Below are 10,860 nucleotides of genomic sequence, written 5' to 3' on the forward strand. Positions count from 1 at the left end.
GTTTCTAGATTTTTTGATGATGGCCATTCTGACCGGTGTGAGATGATATCTCCTTGTAGTCTTGATTTGCCTTTCCGTAACGATTAATGATGGGGAGCATTCTTTCATGTCTTTGAGGGCAATCTGTCTATCTTCTTTGGGGAAATGTCTCTTTAGGTCTTCTGCCCATTTTCGGATGGCGTTGCTTGTTTTTTTTTAAATATTCAGCTGCATGAGCTGCTTGTAAATTTTGGAGATGAATCCTTTGTCAGTTGCTTCTTTTGCAAATATGTTCTCCCATTCTAAGGGTGGCCGTTTCATCTTTTTTATGGTTTCCCTGGCTGTGCAAAAGCTCTTAAGTTTCACTAGGCCGCCTTTGTGTATTTTTGTTTTTATTTCCATTTCTCTAGGAGGTGGTCAAAAAGGATCTTGCTGTGATTTCTGTCATAGAGTGTTGTGCTTATGTTTTCCCCTAAGAGTTTGAGAGTGTCTGTCCTTGCCTTTAGGTCTTTAATCCATTTTGAGTTTTTGTTTGAGTATGGTGTTAGGGAGCGTTCTGATTTCCTACTTTTCCATGTAGCTGTCCAGTTTTCCCAGCACCACTTCTTGAAGAGGCTGTCTTTTCTCCACTCTCTATTCTTTCCTTCTTTATCAAACATAAGGTGACCGTAAGTGCGTGTGTTTATCTCTGGGCTTTCTCTCCTGTTCCAGGGATCTATATTTCTGTTTCTGTGCCAGTACCATAATGTCTTGATTACTGTAGCTTTGCAGTATCGTCTGAAGTCCGGGAGCCTGATTCCTCCAGCTCCATTTTTCGCTTTCAAGATTGCTTTGGCTATTCGGGGTCTTTTGTGTTCCCCTACAAATGGTGAAATTTTTGGTTCTAGTTCTGTGAAAAATGCCAGTGGTGCTTTGATAGGGATTGCAATAAATCTGTAGCTTGCTTTGGGTAGCAGAGTCATTTTCACAATGTTGATTCTTCCAATCCAAGATCATGATATATCTCTCCATCTGTTTGTATCCTCTTTAATGTCTTTCATCAGGGTCTCATCATTTTCTGCATCCAGGTCTTTTGTCTCCTTAGGTAGCTTGAGTCCTGGATATTTTTTGCTTTTTGTTGTCATGGTAAATAGGAGGGTTTTCTTACTTTCACTTTCAGAGGTTTCATCATTAGTATATAGGAATGCCAGCGATTTCTGTGCATTAATTTTGTATCCTGCTACTTTACCAAATCCATTGATTACCTCTCGTAGTTTTCTGGTAGCCTCTTTAGGATTCTCTATGTTTAGTATCATGTCATCTGCAAACAGTGACAGCTTTAGTTCTTCGTTGCAGCGTCGTGTTTTGAAAGCAAACCAGTTGTCTGCCTTCTGGGTTTAACAGCTAGAGATGGTATTGAAATGAAAGGTGGGATTTAGAGTTGGTGCCCGAATGAGTTAGTAGATGGGATTGCATGAAGTGAATGCATTTCTCCGGCCACAAAGAACATGAAATTGGGGAGGCTCCAGGAGTGTGTATTTTGGACGGAATTCTCTTCCTTCAATACAAACATGTTGCAAATATAATCCACAGTATCTGGGGATAGGGTCTTTAGGACCGGAATGAAGTGAAAATGAGGCCATCAGGTTTTGCCCTAATTCAGCACGATTGGTGTCCTTGGATTGTAGACGGCTATGTTTGTCGTGTTACTCTCTCTGTATATATCAATGGGCTAATTTCTGTTAGGTCATGTAATCTGTGGTCCTTGCTTCTGGCAGCCCTAGCAAATAAATGCACCCTTTTTAATGAAAGATGAGGCTTTATCTTTTGATCATTCTATAAGTCCTTAAAAGAAAAGACAGCCCTTTCAAGGAAAAAAAAGGGATCTGCATGACCAGCTGTTTCCACAGTCTCCAGTGTGTCAGACTCCCCTGAATATTTTAGACTTCCCAGGCATCACAACACTTGAATACAATTCAATGAAATCTCTCAATCTCAATCTCTCTCTCAATCTCTCGTGCTCTCTTCCCTCCCCTCCAACCCACCGCAGGCAGCTAATGGGTTCTGTTTCTCGGTAGAACCCAGACGAGAGCACTTGTGTTATATCCTGTAGTGGAATTATGGGGTCATAAGGTAACTGCCTTTGTAATTGTTGAAGAAAAGATAAGAGATTTTTCAAAACGTTAGCTATATTTTACATTCCACCAGCAAAGTATAAGATGTCCAATTCTTCCATATTCTTTGTATTGTTTTTTTACTTTTTTAACTTTAATTTTAGTTTAATTTTTATTTTTTTTAAATCAGTCATCAATTTTATACACATCAGTGTATACATATCAATCCCTTTGCCCAATTCAGCACACCAGCATCACCGCCCCACTGCGGTTTTCCCCCCTTGGTGTGCATACGTTGGTTCTCTCCATCTGTGTCTCAACTTCTGCCCTGCAAACCGGTTCATATGTACCATTTCGCTAGGTTCCACATACATGTGTGAATGGACGATATTTGTTTTTCACCTTCTGACTGACTTCACTCTGTACGACAGTCTCTAAATCCATCCACGGCTCAACAAAGGACTCAATTTCGTTCCTTTTTATGGCTGAGGAGTATTCCATGGTATATATGGACCACAACTTCCTTATCCATTGGTCGGTCGATGGGCATTTAGGTTGCTTCCATGACCGGGGTATTGAAAATACTGCTGCAGTGAACATTGGGGTGCATGTGTCTTTCGGAAGTCCGCCTTTCTCTGGGTATATGCCCAGTAGTGGGATTGTTGGCTCGTATGGTAGTTGTATTCTTCGTTTTCTAAGGATCCTCCACACTGTTCTCCATAGTGACTGTATCAATTAACATTCCCACCAAGAGTGCAAGAGTGTTCCCTTCCTCCACACCCTCTCCAGCATTTATTGTTTCTAGATTTTTTGATGATGGCCATTCTGACCGGTGTGAGATGATATCTCCTTGTAGTCTTGATTTGCCTTTCCGTAACGATTAATGATGGGGAGCATTCTTTCATGTCTTTGAGGGCAATCTGTCTATCTTCTTTGGGGAAATGTCTCTTTAGGTCTTCTGCCCATTTTCGGATGGCGTTGCTTGTTTTTTTTTTTAATATTCAGCTGCATGAGCTGCTTGTAAATTTTGGAGATGAATCCTTTGTCAGTTGCTTCTTTTGCAAATATGTTCTCCCATTCTAAGGGTGGCCGTTTCATCTTTTTTATGGTTTCCCTGGCTGTGCAAAAGCTCTTAAGTTTCACTAGGCCGCCTTTGTGTATTTTTGTTTTTATTTCCATTTCTCTAGGAGGTGGTCAAAAAGGATCTTGCTGTGATTTCTGTCATAGAGTGTTGTGCTTATGTTTTCCCCTAAGAGTTTGAGAGTGTCTGTCCTTGCCTTTAGGTCTTTAATCCATTTTGAGTTTTTGTTTGAGTATGGTGTTAGGGAGCGTTCTGATTTCCTACTTTTCCATGTAGCTGTCCAGTTTTCCCAGCACCACTTCTTGAAGAGGCTGTCTTTTCTCCACTCTCTATTCTTTCCTTCTTTATCAAACATAAGGTGACCGTAAGTGCGTGTGTTTATCTCTGGGCTTTCTCTCCTGTTCCAGGGATCTATATTTCTGTTTCTGTGCCAGTACCATAATGTCTTGATTACTGTAGCTTTGCAGTATCGTCTGAAGTCCGGGAGCCTGATTCCTCCAGCTCCATTTTTCGCTTTCAAGATTGCTTTGGCTATTCGGGGTCTTTTGTGTTCCCCTACAAATGGTGAAATTTTTGGTTCTAGTTCTGTGAAAAATGCCAGTGGTGCTTTGATAGGGATTGCAATAAATCTGTAGCTTGCTTTGGGTAGCAGAGTCATTTTCACAATGTTGATTCTTCCAATCCAAGATCATGATATATCTCTCCATCTGTTTGTATCCTCTTTAATGTCTTTCATCAGGGTCTCATCATTTTCTGCATCCAGGTCTTTTGTCTCCTTAGGTAGCTTGAGTCCTGGATATTTTTTGCTTTTTGTTGTCATGGTAAATAGGAGGGTTTTCTTACTTTCACTTTCAGAGGTTTCATCATTAGTATATAGGAATGCCAGCGATTTCTGTGCATTAATTTTGTATCCTGCTACTTTACCAAATCCATTGATTACCTCTCGTAGTTTTCTGGTAGCCTCTTTAGGATTCTCTATGTTTAGTATCATGTCATCTGCAAACAGTGACAGCTTTAGTTCTTCGTTGCAGCGTCGTGTTTTGAAAGCAAACCAGTTGTCTGCCTTCTGGGTTTAACAGCTAGAGATGGTATTGAAATGAAAGGTGGGATTTAGAGTTGGTGCCCGAATGAGTTCGTAGATGGGATTGCATGAAGTGAATGCATTTCTCCGGCCACAAAGAACATGAAATTGGGGAGGCTCCAGGAGTGTGTATTTTGGACGGAATTCTCTTCCTTCAATACAAACATGTTGCAAATATAATCCACAGTATCTGGGGATAGGGTCTTTAGGACCGGAATGAAGTGAAAATGAGGCCATCAGGTTTTGCCCTAATTCAGCACGATTGGTGTCCTTGGATTGTAGACGGCTATGTTTGTCGTGTTACTCTCTCTGTATATATCAATGGGCTAATTTCTGTTAGGTCATGTAATCTGTGGTCCTTGCTTCTGGCAGCCCTAGCAAATAAATGCACCCTTTTTAATGAAAGATGAGGCTTTATCTTTTGATCATTCTATAAGTCCTTAAAAGAAAAGACAGCCCTTTCAAGGAAAAAAAAGGGATCTGCATGACCAGCTGTTTCCACAGTCTCCAGTGTGTCAGACTCCCCTGAATATTTTAGACTTCCCAGGCATCACAACACTTGAATACAATTCAATGAAATCTCTCAATCTCAATCTCTCTCTCAATCTCTCGTGCTCTCTTCCCTCCCCTCCAACCCACCGCAGGCAGCTAATGGGTTCTGTTTCTCGGTAGAACCCAGACGAGAGCACTTGTGTTATATCCTGTAGTGGAATTATGGGGTCATAAGGTAACTGCCTTTGTGATTGTTGAAGAAAAGATAAGAGATTTTTCAAAACGTTAGCTATATTTTACATTCCACCAGCAAAGTATAAGATGTCCAATTCTTCCATATTCTTTGTATTGTTTTTTTACTTTTTTAACTTTAATTTTAGTTTAATTTTTATTTTTTTTAAATCAGTCATCAATTTTATACACATCAGTGTATACATATCAATCCCTTTGCCCAATTCAGCACACCACCATCACCGCCCCACTGCGGTTTTCCCCCCTTGGTGTGCATACGTTGGTTCTCTCCATCTGTGTCTCAACTTCTGCCCTGCAAACCGGTTCATATGTACCATTTCGCTAGGTTCCACATACATGTGTGAATGGACGATATTTGTTTTTCACCTTCTGACTGACTTCACTCTGTACGACAGTCTCTAAATCCATCCACGGCTCAACAAAGGACTCAATTTCCTTCCTTTTTATGGCTGAGGAGTATTCCATGGTATATATGGACCACAACTTCCTTATCCATTGGTCGGTCGATGGGCATTTAGGTTGCTTCCATGACCGGGGTATTGAAAATACTGCTGCAGTGAACATTGGGGTGCATGTGTCTTTCGGAAGTCCGCCTTTCTCTGGGTATATGCCCAGTAGTGGGATTGTTGGCTCGTATGGTAGTTGTATTCTTCGTTTTCTAAGGATCCTCCACACTGTTCTCCATAGTGACTGTATCAATTAACATTCCCACCAAGAGTGCAAGAGTGTTCCCTTCCTCCACACCCTCTCCAGCATTTATTGTTTCTAGATTTTTTGATGATGGCCATTCTGACCGGTGTGAGATGATATCTCCTTGTAGTCTTGATTTGCCTTTCCGTAACGATTAATGATGGGGAGCATTCTTTCATGTCTTTGAGGGCAATCTGTCTATCTTCTTTGGGGAAATGTCTCTTTAGGTCTTCTGCCCATTTTCGGATGGCGTTGCTTGTTTTTTTTTAAATATTCAGCTGCATGAGCTGCTTGTAAATTTTGGAGATGAATCCTTTGTCAGTTGCTTCTTTTGCAAATATGTTCTCCCATTCTAAGGGTGGCCGTTTCATCTTTTTTATGGTTTCCCTGGCTGTGCAAAAGCTCTTAAGTTTCACTAGGCCGCCTTTGTGTATTTTTGTTTTTATTTCCATTTCTCTAGGAGGTGGTCAAAAAGGATCTTGCTGTGATTTCTGTCATAGAGTGTTGTGCTTATGTTTTCCCCTAAGAGTTTGAGAGTGTCTGTCCTTGCCTTTAGGTCTTTAATCCATTTTGAGTTTTTGTTTGAGTATGGTGTTAGGGAGCGTTCTGATTTCCTACTTTTCCATGTAGCTGTCCAGTTTTCCCAGCACCACTTCTTGAAGAGGCTGTCTTTTCTCCACTCTCTATTCTTTCCTTCTTTATCAAACATAAGGTGACCGTAAGTGCGTGTGTTTATCTCTGGGCTTTCTCTCCTGTTCCAGGGATCTATATTTCTGTTTCTGTGCCAGTACCATAATGTCTTGATTACTGTAGCTTTGCAGTATCGTCTGAAGTCCGGGAGCCTGATTCCTCCAGCTCCATTTTTCGCTTTCAAGATTGCTTTGGCTATTCGGGGTCTTTTGTGTTCCCCTACAAATGGTGAAATTTTTGGTTCTAGTTCTGTGAAAAATGCCAGTGGTGCTTTGATAGGGATTGCAATAAATCTGTAGCTTGCTTTGGGTAGCAGAGTCATTTTCACAATGTTGATTCTTCCAATCCAAGATCATGATATATCTCTCCATCTGTTTGTATCCTCTTTAATGTCTTTCATCAGGGTCTCATCATTTTCTGCATCCAGGTCTTTTGTCTCCTTAGGTAGCTTGAGTCCTGGATATTTTTTGCTTTTTGTTGTCATGGTAAATAGGAGGGTTTTCTTACTTTCACTTTCAGAGGTTTCATCATTAGTATATAGGAATGCCAGCGATTTCTGTGCATTAATTTTGTATCCTGCTACTTTACCAAATCCATTGATTACCTCTCGTAGTTTTCTGGTAGCCTCTTTAGGATTCTCTATGTTTAGTATCATGTCATCTGCAAACAGTGACAGCTTTAGTTCTTCGTTGCAGCGTCGTGTTTTGAAAGCAAACCAGTTGTCTGCCTTCTGGGTTTAACAGCTAGAGATGGTATTGAAATGAAAGGTGGGATTTAGAGTTGGTGCCCGAATGAGTTAGTAGATGGGATTGCATGAAGTGAATGCATTTCTCCGGCCACAAAGAACATGAAATTGGGGAGGCTCCAGGAGTGTGTATTTTGGACGGAATTCTCTTCCTTCAATACAAACATGTTGCAAATATAATCCACAGTATCTGGGGATAGGGTCTTTAGGACCGGAATGAAGTGAAAATGAGGCCATCAGGTTTTGCCCTAATTCAGCACGATTGGTGTCCTTGGATTGTAGACGGCTATGTTTGTCGTGTTACTCTCTCTGTATATATCAATGGGCTAATTTCTGTTAGGTCATGTAATCTGTGGTCCTTGCTTCTGGCAGCCCTAGCAAATAAATGCACCCTTTTTAATGAAAGATGAGGCTTTATCTTTTGATCATTCTATAAGTCCTTAAAAGAAAAGACAGCCCTTTCAAGGAAAAAAAAGGGATCTGCATGACCAGCTGTTTCCACAGTCTCCAGTGTGTCAGACTCCCCTGAATATTTTAGACTTCCCAGGCATCACAACACTTGAATACAATTCAATGAAATCTCTCAATCTCAATCTCTCTCTCAATCTCTCGTGCTCTCTTCCCTCCCCTCCAACCCACCGCAGGCAGCTAATGGGTTCTGTTTCTCGGTAGAACCCAGACGAGAGCACTTGTGTTATATCCTGTAGTGGAATTATGGGGTCATAAGGTAACTGCCTTTGTAATTGTTGAAGAAAAGATAAGAGATTTTTCAAAACGTTAGCTATATTTTACATTCCACCAGCAAAGTATAAGATGTCCAATTCTTCCATATTCTTTGTATTGTTTTTTTACTTTTTTAACTTTAATTTTAGTTTAATTTTTATTTTTTTTAAATCAGTCATCAATTTTATACACATCAGTGTATACATATCAATCCCTTTGCCCAATTCAGCACACCAGCATCACCGCCCCACTGCGGTTTTCCCCCCTTGGTGTGCATACGTTGGTTCTCTCCATCTGTGTCTCAACTTCTGCCCTGCAAACCGGTTCATATGTACCATTTCGCTAGGTTCCACATACATGTGTGAATGGACGATATTTGTTTTTCACCTTCTGACTGACTTCACTCTGTACGACAGTCTCTAAATCCATCCACGGCTCAACAAAGGACTCAATTTCGTTCCTTTTTATGGCTGAGGAGTATTCCATGGTATATATGGACCACAACTTCCTTATCCATTGGTCGGTCGATGGGCATTTAGGTTGCTTCCATGACCGGGGTATTGAAAATACTGCTGCAGTGAACATTGGGGTGCATGTGTCTTTCGGAAGTCCGCCTTTCTCTGGGTATATGCCCAGTAGTGGGATTGTTGGCTCGTATGGTAGTTGTATTCTTCGTTTTCTAAGGATCCTCCACACTGTTCTCCATAGTGACTGTATCAATTAACATTCCCACCAAGAGTGCAAGAGTGTTCCCTTCCTCCACACCCTCTCCAGCATTTATTGTTTCTAGATTTTTTGATGATGGCCATTCTGACCGGTGTGAGATGATATCTCCTTGTAGTCTTGATTTGCCTTTCCGTAACGATTAATGATGGGGAGCATTCTTTCATGTCTTTGAGGGCAATCTGTCTATCTTCTTTGGGGAAATGTCTCTTTAGGTCTTCTGCCCATTTTCGGATGGCGTTGCTTGTTTTTTTTTTTAATATTCAGCTGCATGAGCTGCTTGTAAATTTTGGAGATGAATCCTTTGTCAGTTGCTTCTTTTGCAAATATGTTCTCCCATTCTAAGGGTGGCCGTTTCATCTTTTTTATGGTTTCCCTGGCTGTGCAAAAGCTCTTAAGTTTCACTAGGCCGCCTTTGTGTATTTTTGTTTTTATTTCCATTTCTCTAGGAGGTGGTCAAAAAGGATCTTGCTGTGATTTCTGTCATAGAGTGTTGTGCTTATGTTTTCCCCTAAGAGTTTGAGAGTGTCTGTCCTTGCCTTTAGGTCTTTAATCCATTTTGAGTTTTTGTTTGAGTATGGTGTTAGGGAGCGTTCTGATTTCCTACTTTTCCATGTAGCTGTCCAGTTTTCCCAGCACCACTTCTTGAAGAGGCTGTCTTTTCTCCACTCTCTATTCTTTCCTTCTTTATCAAACATAAGGTGACCGTAAGTGCGTGTGTTTATCTCTGGGCTTTCTCTCCTGTTCCAGGGATCTATATTTCTGTTTCTGTGCCAGTACCATAATGTCTTGATTACTGTAGCTTTGCAGTATCGTCTGAAGTCCGGGAGCCTGATTCCTCCAGCTCCATTTTTCGCTTTCAAGATTGCTTTGGCTATTCGGGGTCTTTTGTGTTCCCCTACAAATGGTGAAATTTTTGGTTCTAGTTCTGTGAAAAATGCCAGTGGTGCTTTGATAGGGATTGCAATAAATCTGTAGCTTGCTTTGGGTAGCAGAGTCATTTTCACAATGTTGATTCTTCCAATCCAAGATCATGATATATCTCTCCATCTGTTTGTATCCTCTTTAATGTCTTTCATCAGGGTCTCATCATTTTCTGCATCCAGGTCTTTTGTCTCCTTAGGTAGCTTGAGTCCTGGATATTTTTTGCTTTTTGTTGTCATGGTAAATAGGAGGGTTTTCTTACTTTCACTTTCAGAGGTTTCATCATTAGTATATAGGAATGCCAGCGATTTCTGTGCATTAATTTTGTATCCTGCTACTTTACCAAATCCATTGATTACCTCTCGTAGTTTTCTGGTAGCCTCTTTAGGATTCTCTATGTTTAGTATCATGTCATCTGCAAACAGTGACAGCTTTAGTTCTTCGTTGCAGCGTCGTGTTTTGAAAGCAAACCAGTTGTCTGCCTTCTGGGTTTAACAGCTAGAGATGGTATTGAAATGAAAGGTGGGATTTAGAGTTGGTGCCCGAATGAGTTCGTAGATGGGATTGCATGAAGTGAATGCATTTCTCCGGCCACAAAGAACATGAAATTGGGGAGGCTCCAGGAGTGTGTATTTTGGACGGAATTCTCTTCCTTCAATACAAACATGTTGCAAATATAATCCACAGTATCTGGGGATAGGGTCTTTAGGACCGGAATGAAGTGAAAATGAGGCCATCAGGTTTTGCCCTAATTCAGCACGATTGGTGTCCTTGGATTGTAGACGGCTATGTTTGTCGTGTTACTCTCTCTGTATATATCAATGGGCTAATTTCTGTTAGGTCATGTAATCTGTGGTCCTTGCTTCTGGCAGCCCTAGCAAATAAATGCACCCTTTTTAATGAAAGATGAGGCTTTATCTTTTGATCATTCTATAAGTCCTTAAAAGAAAAGACAGCCCTTTCAAGGAAAAAAAAGGGATCTGCATGACCAGCTGTTTCCACAGTCTCCAGTGTGTCAGACTCCCCTGAATATTTTAGACTTCCCAGGCATCACAACACTTGAATACAATTCAATGAAATCTCTCAATCTCAATCTCTCTCTCAATCTCTCGTGCTCTCTTCCCTCCCCTCCAACCCACCGCAGGCAGCTAATGGGTTCTGTTTCTCGGTAGAACCCAGACGAGAGCACTTGTGTTATATCCTGTAGTGGAATTATGGGGTCATAAGGTAACTGCCTTTGTGATTGTTGAAGAAAAGATAAGAGATTTTTCAAAACGTTAGCTATATTTTACATTCCACCAGCAAAGTATAAGATGTCCAATTCTTCCATATTCTTTGTATTGTTTTTTTACTTTTTTAACTTTAATTTTAGTTTAATTTTTATTTT

This window comes from Eschrichtius robustus (genome assembly GCF_028021215.1).
Source record: "Eschrichtius robustus isolate mEscRob2 chromosome Y unlocalized genomic scaffold, mEscRob2.pri SUPER_Y_unloc_1, whole genome shotgun sequence".
NCBI classification, from domain to species: Eukaryota; Metazoa; Chordata; class Mammalia; order Artiodactyla; family Eschrichtiidae; genus Eschrichtius; species Eschrichtius robustus.